The sequence below is a fragment of the Sciurus vulgaris genome (genome assembly GCF_902686455.1).
Source record: "Sciurus vulgaris genome assembly, chromosome: 9".
NCBI classification, from domain to species: Eukaryota; Metazoa; Chordata; class Mammalia; order Rodentia; family Sciuridae; genus Sciurus; species Sciurus vulgaris.
Genome location: NC_136469.1, coordinates 138245549 through 138257706, shown reverse-complemented (window position 1 = coordinate 138257706; position 12158 = coordinate 138245549).

The window sequence follows — 12158 nt, the reverse complement described above, 5'->3', positions numbered from 1 at the left end:
ATAGAAGGAGTAGGATGAAGAGAAAGTGATGAGAAGGAGGCATGTGCCCCAACATGTTTACCAGCTAAGAACAACAAAGTGTGTGTGTGTGTGTGTGTGTGTGTGTGTGCATGCATATGTGTGTGTCTGTATGTGTGTGTTTCTAGGCAATTTAATTTCTCATAACCTTCAGTTAGTTTTCTGATAATTTTGGGGAGGATGGATCAGGAATTCTGCTTTCCCTAGAAGTCCTATGTTGGGACTCTGGCAATGGAAATGACATGCCTCAAAGTCACAGGTCAGCTCTTGAACTGGGCTATATTTGCCAGTAGCAATAGAGAGTTTGCTGGTGAACACTGAAGAGCTAATTTAAGAAGGCTTGATTTTATGAGCGACTCATAAGGAGTAATTATATAAATCCCCAAGACAACTGAGAGTAGCTTTGATGTTTCTGAGGAGTGTGCATCCTTCCTGATACTAAGTACATCAAGAGAAGCTCTGTAAAGGCAAAAGACTACCTAGTGACTATAAGGTGGAAGTTTGAAGGCTTCTGGGTACCCTGCTAATAGAGAATGTTTCAGGTATCAGAACAGTTTTTTTTTTTTTTTTTTTGATCATTGTTGTTGGTATTGTTTTGTTTCGTTTTGTTTTTAATAGGAGAATTCCAGGGATAAATATGAAAAACCCTTCAAAAGAATTATGATGGAACACATTATAAAGGCTGAGGAAAGCTTCATGCTTTGACAACCTGACAAGGCAAAATGCCTGGACATTCCCAAAGACTTAGGTCATTTATTTTTTTCTTTATCTACAATGAAGAGAGTGATTAGTCCTCAAGTGTATAGGTATTTTATTTTATTTTATTAATTTTTACAGATTGCATTTTGATTCATTGTGCACAAATGGGGTACAACTTTTTGTTTCTATGGTTGTGCACTATGTAGATTCATACCATTCGCGTAATCATACATGTACATAGGGTAATGATGTCTGTCTCATTCCCCACCCTCTCCTCCCTCTCATTTCCTTCTATGTAATCTAAAGTTCCTCCATTCTTCTCTCACCACCCACCCACCACCTCTGTATGTATCATCATCCACTTATCAGGGAAAATATTCAGCCTTTGGTTTTTGGGGATTGGCTTATCTCTCTCAGCATGATATTCTCTAATTCCATGCATTCATCTGCAAATACCATAATATTATTCTTCTTCATGGCTGAAAAATATTCCATTGTGTATATATATCACAGTTTCTTATCCATTCATTTGTTGAAGAGCATCTAGGTTGGTTCCACAATCTAGCTATCTTGAATTGAGCAGCTATAAACATTGATGTGGCTGCATCACTGCAGTATGCTGATTTTAAGGCCTTTGGGTATAAATCAAGGAGTGGGATGGATTCCTCAGAAAACTTGGAGTGGATCCACCTTTTGACTCAGTTATCCCACTCCTTGGTTTATACCCAAAGTGTACAGATATAATGAACCACCAAGCATGTGACCAATGATGGTAGGATCTGCAGAAAGAAGGATGAAGAAAATACAACACAGTCCTCAGGAACATAAAAAAAAATATGAGGCCCCGAAATAATCTAAGAAAAGAATGAAGAAGTATTCCAGGTAGTATATAATTGAAGCCTATGCAGATGGGTCAGGGCTCAGAGATGAGGGCTAGAAAACTGTCCAGAAAATATTTATAAAAAACCCAAATGTGGAAAGATTTTTTTCAAATAGACCCCTATCGCTGTCCAGAAATCCCAGTCAACTGTCAGGAGGGTCTAGGATTCCCTTACTGGGGCCAAGGTCACAAGAGACACATACTTTTCAAGTGTCCTGGTGGACAGGAGTAAGTTGGAAGGTGGTATGGATTGCATAGGGTGTATTTGCATAAACCATAACTATTCTTTCTCCATATCATACTACGTTATAAATATCTCAGTGGGTGAAAATAATTTTAACTCAGAAATCTTAAAGCCTAGCATGACTATGGAATTTACATCAACTTCAACATTCAATGGCTCCCATTGCTTGGAGAGTCAACGCTTATTTCAGTCTTTTGGGTGAATGGTTTTCACATTAAATAATGTCTGACAAACCTAGATATTTTGTGCTTTCAGATACCTCCCTTAGATCACTAGTGTCCTTAGTGGTTTGGGGAATTCCTATATGTGACATTTTAGAAATGTCACAAAGCCTTTGGGCCCCACCTGCCCCATAGTGGTGCCTTCTGTTATTAGCTCTACTTGGTGACTGCTTATTAGTGTTCTAGGCAATGAGGATGCAAGAATGAACAGAGAAGACCAAACATTACCTTATCTGGACCAACAATGTCATGTGTGGAGACAGAAAGTTAAATATTAAAACTGAATTAAGAAACATTAGAAGTTACTATGTGCTATGAAGAAAAAACTGCGGCAAATTATGAAAAGAGTAAAATATGATTAGGAGTATAATAAAGTTGAAGCCATAATGACTATAAATCACATAAAAGAGAGAACCTGCTACAGTTGCATCCAAAGAATGCTCAAAGATGCCACACACTACAGTAAGTGCTTTAATGGTATTATTTAATACATTTTCTTGATAAACTTTGATATGGTTTGAATCTGAAATGTCCCCAGTGTCTCGTGTGTTCAGAGGTGTATCATGAGGGATCTCATCAGTAGATTCACTCATTAATGGCTGATTGACAATGGCAGGCAGGGTCTAGGTGAATAAAGTTGGTCACTGGGTGCATGTCCTGGAGGGGGTACATCTTGTCCCTGGCCCCTCTCTCGGCTTCCTGGCTGTGGTAAACGGAGCTGCTCTGCTCAGCCACTGTCTTGTGTCGTTCCACCTCACTTCAGGCCATAGAAATGGAACCAACTTACCATGGATTTAAGCCTGTGAAACTGTGAATCAAAGTAAAGTTTTTTTCTCCTCTAAGTAGTTTTTCTCAGGTATTTGCCATAGTGATACAAAATTGACTAACAAAAAGCTACTGGGCAGACATTACTCTTATTATCACTATTTTATAAATGAGATAATGAACCTATAGAAATGAATAGTGTTGTGATAGTCCTTAAAGGGATCCCCTTTGCTAGTTGAAGAGAAATTATTGACATACCATCCCTAGCTTTCACATAAAACCTCTGACACACACACGTACAGAAACAAACTACACAAATAAGTGAAGACACTCACATAGAGGCCAGAAGTCCAGTGTAACACATGCATGAGGTCTCCTGAAATAATTTAGAAATTGCTGTTTGTCCTGATGTTTGCCAGTGGGGGGATTCAGAGTAGAGTGAAATGTGGTTTCAGATAACACTGGAGAGAAAAAGGGAAGAGCCAGATGTATAGACGGATTCTTTCCTGAAACAGATTATGCCTGTGGCAGCCCAAATACAGAAGGGGTCAAAGCAGGGCAGCTGAACTCCAGTCCATTTCATCTCAAGTCATTGATGGATTTGTGGTTCCATTTCCTGTATCAGAACTCAAATTTATAGCAGGGCAGAAGTAAAAAGAAGTTTCAGAAGAGTAGAGAAGAAATGAGTTGTATGAAGCTACATTTGTTTCTAAGAATAACTGTATTCAGACCCCTGAAGGTGAGCGTTACTGGTGCCGCTGAATGCCCATAGTAGCTTTTATCTAATTCATATTATGACTGGAGACCTTTGTTCCAATTTGAAAGGACACTTACAGAGGACATTGCCTGGAGATGTCTGGCCACTCACCAGAGAGATCTGCCAACAAGACTCGTAATTTGGAAATGTCACCATTTTCCAGGGAATAGTTATCAATTCTGTCGGCAAAGAGAGTTGACACATTTTCAGATGTCAGTGGTGCAGTTGAAAATGAATGTGCTTCAGAGGATTAACTGACACTAATTTCTTACACAAGAATCTTGCCTATACACCAGAATTCCAATTTGCAAATTAGTCTTTATATTAAGAAATATATCAAGTGTATTACATAATTGTGGTTGCTGTGAATCTATTTGTTCTCTGTTGGCAAATCCATACCAGAAATAAATTTATAACTGGAAAGCTTTTTAAATGTGCACTGAGCAAGAGAAGAATCAATTGGTTGGATCCAATCTCTGAATGATGTAAAAAGATGATGGATTTCTGTGCCTGTTTCTACCACAGGCACAGCCCTGCTGCTGTAGAAGGAGTCTTCTTTTTCATGAGATATGATGCTCTTTCTTCTGGACAGAGTCAAAAGCAAATATGAACCTCTGTCTCTGTGGCATTCCTTCTACAGAATTCCTGTTTTCTAAGCTGATTCTGCCTCTCAGGCTGAGCTGTGTGTGTGTGTCTGTGTGTGTGTATTATCTGAGTGTTAACACAACTTCAGTATTTACAAACCATACAGCCTTTGGAAGTACATATTTTGGATGTAACTGAAGCCTTTGGCAGATATGCTAAATGCATAGATAATCAGCAAATATAGAACCACCTACAGATTAAAGTGCAATTTCTTTATTTTCACCTTTTAAATTTTTATTCTTTTTAGTAACCTGAGACATTGTCACTCTTGTGGTGCCTTTTGCATGTGAGAAAACAAAATGTTAGGAATGTTGGTGAATGGCTCAGCTCTCCCTCTCCTTTAGAGAGAGAGTCTGCCTGTGAATCCACAGTAGCTTGCTCTGAGTCTCTCATGATAGACCAATCTTCTTTTCTTTATGGCTGATGTCATGCTGTATTTATTAGTCCTTCATAGTACATTAAACAAGAACACTAAATTAATGACACCCTTTTTCTATTTAAAAAATCGGAAGTCGATATTGGAATTATTTCATTAACACCCAGGATTTTTGGAGTATCACTCATCTTCTCTTGCAAGTTAGAAGAGCTATCATCTCTCCAGTCTGGCCAGTGCAACTGTACCATTATGCAATCTTCACTCTTGGGAAGTGATCGTTGTGGCCTCCTGCCGTCGAGACAGATTACAGTCATTAGTACATTCTCCTCCTGTCAGCGCCTGACTTCCTCAGAGACTACAGTCAGGTAGGTGGTTGCTGACCTACCTTCTTTGAAATCTTCTCTTGATTGTTGGGTAGGGATGATTCAGGAAGTACAGAACTCCAGGTTCCCAGAATAGCTGCCTTCAGAAGGGACTTTTTTTCCTGCTCTTTCTTTTTGGATAATTATGGCTTCCTTCCATTTCATAATCAGAGCAAAAAACTTCTACCACATCAGTGATACAGTAGCCATCTGGTTAACCCTTTCATAGTTTCCTTGAGGAATGTGTTAACTCAACCAAGTAGCCTGTGCAATCTGAAAACTCAATCTTATTAGGAAGCCCTATTGTTATATACAAGGAAGTCTTTGTATTTTTTCACTCCACCTGTAAAATATACAAGTATGAATTGTATGATTTTATAGTTGCTAAAAAAAGGCAAACATTCTTTTGTAACAGTTGAAGAAACTGAGGCCCTAGAGCAGAGCGTGTTATTCAAAATCTCTTGGTAATCAGAAATATGGATCAGGAGTATTAAGCATCTGACCATAACTATTAGAGGACAGTTAATGATATATTTTGGAATGATTTTTCACTACTTTTTATTTGGAAAACTTCATATGGAGTGAATAAAGTTCTTGGCATCTAGTCATAGGCTACTTGAAAAAGCATGACCCATTTTTTTAAAGAAACTGAACAAAATATTATTTATCAATTTACTAAATTTTGAGATTATAGGTTCGAAAGACCCTTCTTTTCCTGATTTCCCTAGGGAAGTTCCAGTTTATTTCACTTCACAATGGACTTAGAGAAAATTGTTTTGAAAGGATTAAGAACATGAAGCTCTCAGGAACACAGTAGAGTTTCAGTACTGGGTTGGAGCTTTAAGTTGTAAGGAGTGAAGAAGATCAAAGAGGTCTTCTGACCTGTGTGGTTCACTTGTATTCACTTCCAGGGACCTGGTAAGGGAAGTGGTAGCAGGGGCTCTGGAAATACATTCTAACTGGGATGTGGCCTTGCCCTTGGACAGTCACACAGGTGCAATGCATAGTCCAGAGCAAGGAAGCCATTGCCTGTGGGTCTTGGGCCATTTCTGCTACCAGTGCCCATTTGTCTCAATGCCCTCTTGCCTCCAAACCTTTGTAGAGTGGGCCACGTGCCACAGATTCTCGCTCCTGCTTCTGCTCTTTCACTTCTACTTTTAGTGGAACTCGGCTTCCACACTATCTACACCCTGAATGTCCATTTGTCAAGTCCTGTGCTAATTCCTGTCATGCTGTTCAGAGAACCCTCACTGCAACCTGTTCGTCTTGGCTAAGCAGGGTCTCTAGCACATGATAGACACCACCCCACACACAGTCCTTCCCTATCTTTAACACCACATGGCTTTCTGCCTATATTTACCAACTGTTCCTCAGTCTTCATTACTGACTCCTTCTACCTCATCCCTTATTCAATGAGTACATTCCTTAGAGTTAATCTTAGACCATTGTCTCATGCCGTGGTCTTTCGTGGAAATTCTTACGTCTTACTGAAAGTGTTCTGGCGTGCTTATTTATGTCATGATGATTTGCAAACATACATCCTCTGTCCAGACTTTCCATCTGAGCTCTCTGTACCCTACTTTCACTTGAGTTGTCCAATTGGATGAAGTTATACATTTGAACTTGTTATATCCTCCCATAGAGCTTCCTGTCTCAGAACTTAGCTCCAACACAGCAGGGACCCAGGAGTCACCCTTCATCTCCATCTCCTCTTCTTACTTCCTTGTTTGATCTGTTAATTATTTTTCTAACTAGTTCTCCAAACTTTTCATCTTCCTCTATTACAATCTAAGTCCCTTATCTACACACACTACTTTCTTCAAAGTTTGCCTTCTCCTCTTGACATGTCATCCCTTCCTTATGCCTAAGGAAACTTTCTTCATTAACTCTGCCACTCCACTCACATATCACATCCTTTAGGAATCCATAAGTGCCATTCTAGATGGAGTTAGAAGACCAACCTTTAATCTTCTATAAAAATTATACATACTGGTTGGAAAGACAAAAAGATAAACATGTCACTAAGTTAAATTATGTTATTTTAGCTAAATGTCTTGTCCTGATGCTGTGAAAACCCCAGGTCTTATCCCCAATACCACCGACAGTGACTGGCAAATATCTTGACTTTACAAACTGTTTAGTGAATGAATGAATCAGTGAATTCAAATGAGATCAAGGTATATAAGTAAAAATGCAAAGGTAGACATCTTCAAGAAAGTAAGAAAGGATGTTTAGGGCAAACTATCTCTAGAAGTTATCTGTTTGCTTGTTTGTTCTGATTTTATTTCCTTTACTTTCTATTTTCAATAGGATGAAGTGAATGAGTGTGGAGGGAATAATAGAGGAAAAGAAGCAAATATCAATCAATGGAACAAAAAAAGTGATTTCAATCAAGGTAAAAACTGAATATCTGTAAGAAGGACAGCACAATTGGAACATTTAGAAATTTCAATGCTTATGGGGATTTTTTGGTTTATTTTTTAAGTTTTTTTTTATTTCTACAGACTGCATTTTGATTCATTGTACACAAATGGGGTACATCCTTTCATTTCTATGATTCTGCACAACATAGATTCATATAAAATTTCTCAATAAATCCAAATTCTAGTGTCTTGCTTTTATAGTTATGACTGTCATTATTCAATATATGTATGAACTGGAAAATGAAGACAACTATCTTCAAATGATCCTGCTGATGTTCTCATGCAAGTCTGTCTGACTGCACAGCCTGCATCCCTCCATGGACCTACCTCACCTGGGTGGAAGATGGAGGTGCTTGTGTGTATGAGGTGGTCAGAAGGCATTTGTCCATGCAGGTCTTCTAAGCAGGCTCAAAAGCTCTGCGTGCACAGTGCAGAGAGGGAATTTAAGAGAGTTCATTCTAAGTAGGCTACTGTCTTCCTGAAGTTAATGCCTAGGCTATTGCATGAGCATAAACAGACTAGTTCTAATCACAGGCTTTCATGTAGGAAGAAGATCTCCTTTCTAGCCAACATGAATGAGAATTAGAAAAGGTTGGTGCCTAGATTGCTGAGGCCAGCACCTCCTCCTGACTGAGTTGGAAACCCTGGCTCTGGAGTGCTGGCAAGGTAGAGGGACTGGTGTTCCCTAGCTGAGCTTCCCAGCAGAGCAGAAGTACAGGAAGTTGGGACAGAGCAGTCTGGAATCTGAAAGAGCAGGCAGTAGACGCTTTCACAGATTGCTCCACAGGCCTCAATATCCAGCTTAAATATTACCCCTTCTATTTTGATAGATTCCTTGTCATCGCATTTATTTTGCTGTAACTCATCAGATGCATCGGTTTACTTATCCTTCATCATCACTGAAGTTAGAACTGTTTTGGAAGGAACAGCTGTTTTATTCATACTCTAGTCCTAAGGCAATTTCTGGCACCTAAAAGTCTGAAAAGTGCAGATTAAATAGGTGAATAGTTTTGAAGGGGCTGGAGTCCATCATCATACCAAGATTTGGATGCGATGAGAGGGTGGAAAGTTGTACTCAGAATCTGGAACTAGGAAAGTGTCTATTTCTAGATACCATAATCCTAAACCAAAATTTAATGAACATTTTCTGTTCCAAGTTTCACTTATTTGAATTATCACCTAGTTTTCCTGTGGTTACAGATTTTATCTCTATTTTGAAGAATTTCAGATAAAGCAAGTGACTTAAGTCTGGCTTCGATCATGCCCCCTTTCTCCTTTCTCTCTCCTTAGATTCAAGAATTTGGATAGATTAAGCTTATGCCGGGGAACCAACCCAACACAGAGTTTGTTTTTCAGCCAAAGTGAGTCCTGTGAGGGCTGAGCAGCTCTCCATGGCAGCTGTGTCCAGTGCAATGACTCTTGTGTGCACACTTCTTCCTTCTGGGTAGCCATCTCAGCAGCATCTTCCAGTAGGCTGATGCACAAAGAATGAGATAGAGTAGTGAGAGATTTTCCCTCAATCAACCCTAATGATTCAGTTCACTTCCACCCACATTGAGTTAGCTGGACTGTCATTGGACTCTGCCTACCTACAAAGGCTGGTCACTACAGTTCATGTGATCCAATGGCAAGAATATCATATGAAATCTGGTGAGCTACATACATCATCTCTCCCAGCCTTGATGTAATATTAAGGTAAAAGATTTGGTTGTATGGAAATAGTTATGGTGGAGTATTCAAAGGTTAAAACAAAGAATAATTAAACAAAAATTTGCTGAGTTTTCACCAAGTGTCAGTCTGTTTTATGTTCTGAAGATGCCGTGCGAAACAAAGCATATGGCATTCCCAGTCACCGAATTCGCTTCTAAGGAGAGACAAACCAACCTAACACTCCCCCCTCCAAAGAAACAAATTCTAAAAAATAAATAAATAAATAAACATATTCTAAAACTTAAAGCAGTACAAGGGTTGCTTACATGAAACTAGCATTACGACACAGAAAATTTCTCAATGTCTAATTTAAGCGAGGTAGCCAACAAATATCTGAGAAGGTGATTTTAAGCCAAACTCTGAGTGACATAAAGGAGAAGGCACAGGAAATCAGGAGGAGAAACCTGCCAGACAAGGAAACAGTTAGCTCGAACTCTTTGCAGAAGAAAGAAACTCTGGGTGTAGCAAAAGAGGAACTGGGTCACTGAGTGGGGTGCAAAAGTGAGAAAGGAGGATCATGGTATTAGATGCTGCCATAGGACTAGGGAGATCAGCTCAGGTAGGCTTTGCAAGGCAGGAGGAAGAGTGTGGAGTATGATCGAAACTATTGGAGGAGAGTCAGCAGCAGAATGACAGGATCTGATTTATGTTGATTACTGGCACAGTGCAGTCTTCCAAACCCTGTGCATTCCTGAACCCCAGAAATAGAAGCTGTGATGACAGACGTCTGCAAGAGCCAAAGGCAATATCAGAGTTGAAAGGTGCTAAGCTCCACTTGCTTTCAGTGGGACTGTCAGGAAAATACATTGTTACTGAAAAATGCCAGGGCTGGCAAAATCTATGCTTCTCTGAAAAGCTAAAAGAAAGCACAGGTGTGTAAAATGCTACTCTAGCATTAGCAAAGGCAAGGAACTCCAGCTGGCATCTAAACTAGTGGCACACATCTGGCCACATACCTGACACGAGCAGTCTCACAATGTTCTTCTGCGAATGTGACGTTGGATCAAGGTAAGTCAAGGTCACATGGATGCCTGAGGCTTTATAGGCCCAACCTTAGAAAATGGGAAGAGGAAAGGCAAATGGGAGGCTTTGTGGAGAGACATGTTCATGAAGTGGCAATATTACTGACAGAGGCAGATGGAATATTCGCCACCTGGGCTGTCAGAACTGCTTCATGAGAAAAGCTCCCACTACAGATTATTTCTTTTGTAGCTATGCAAAGATGTAACAAGTAAAAATGGTTTTAGAGCTTTGATTTCAAACCTGGTTTCCTGGAGCCCTGAGATTCAGAGTAAATACCTTCAAGAGCCACTATGGTCATGGTGAGTATGGAAAAGAATGACATTCCAATACCCAGGTATCCTTTATTTTAATTCATTCAAAGCTGTTCTTTATGTGTTACATATTAGTCACATTGGGGTTCCGCATGAAATCTTGTTTGAAAGAAATATTCTTATTCTTAAAAAACTTTATTATGAATGAAATAAGGACACAGAATTGAGAGGTGTAAGGTTGGAAACCACATAAATCACAGACATATAGGTGATTTTTATGCTACTTGGTTTAACCCTTACACATTTTAGGAAGAACTATTTCCAACCTCAATTAACATTTGGAAAATTGGAAATAAGGGAGTTTAAACTCCTCGTTCAAGGTCACATAGCCAGTAAGGGATTAAGAAGGAATTCAAAACTGGATCTCTGACCCCAAAGACCATACATTCCTTTAACCATTATCCTGTTAAGTCAAGCATGATGGACCCACACCCACCACTCATTGACTATTCCATGTCAAATAGGTACCCTGCTCTCAGAGTCTCAGTTTCATCATCTTTTAAAAGGGATAAAAAAAAGGAAGCACTGAATGAAACCAGCCTTATTACCATGAGGTTCAAGTGATACAATGTCATTACAGAAGATGCTAGTATAAGCCAGGAATTGTGCTGGACACTTTAAAGAACATTCCTTTACATAATCAGCACAGGATATTATGAGGTGATTGGTGATACCCAACTACACAGACAAGGAAATAAATACTAGAAAAGTTGGGTTAATCATCTTGAATAGCCAGGAATCAATGGAACTGCTCATACTCTGATCTGGGTTTCAGTCCATCTACATGGACAGAACTTGGCCTAACTTTTGAAGTGAGTGACACAGAATACAAAGCACACTTCCTTTATGTTCAAAGAGTTGAACACCATAAATCAAGGTGATGAACATTTGTAATGTGCTCCTCAGTTTATAAATGTCAAATCAAAACAAAATCATACCAGCTTTGTAATATATATATATATTATATATTATATATAATATATATATAATATATATGTGTATATATATATACACACATATATACACGTATTCCTTATATGGATGAACATACTAAAATAAATACTACTTGTATATATAATTACAATGCACTACATAAAATAATACTAACCATATTAAGAGTGGGGAGATCAGTAGAGTAGAACAAGCAGATCAGGGGAAGAAAGGAGGCAGGGAAGGGAAGATTCTGGGGAATGGATTGATCAAATCACATTATATGTATATGCAAAATCTGGCATAAGGATTGTCACTGTTATGTATAAGTATGATGTACCAATAAATACATAAATACTTTTACAGTTGAAAAACTGAAAGAAGTTCAAAAATAGCAAAGAAGACCAAATTTAATTACTAATTACTATTCTGCAAATCTAGGTAATGTATTGATGGAAGGATGATCAGATGATTGATTCTAGATAAACCATTACTTATTATACACTATTTTATAATTGATTTTAAAGTGGGATTGCTACATTCTATAATCAAGATTTTTGTTTTATGTTGTTGACTGTAACTATCTAGCCAACCAAATATAAATTGAAAATCTAAATGTTTGCAGATGTTAGTATGCTTTCATCCAAAATATCCATTTCAATATAAGTAAAATATAAATTTTGTATGCTATAAAACATGACATTTTTCATTTTAAATTTTAAAAATGACAAAGGAAAAATCAAAAATATGAATTTAACATGAATATTAATTTTAATCAAAATTTTATTATTTTT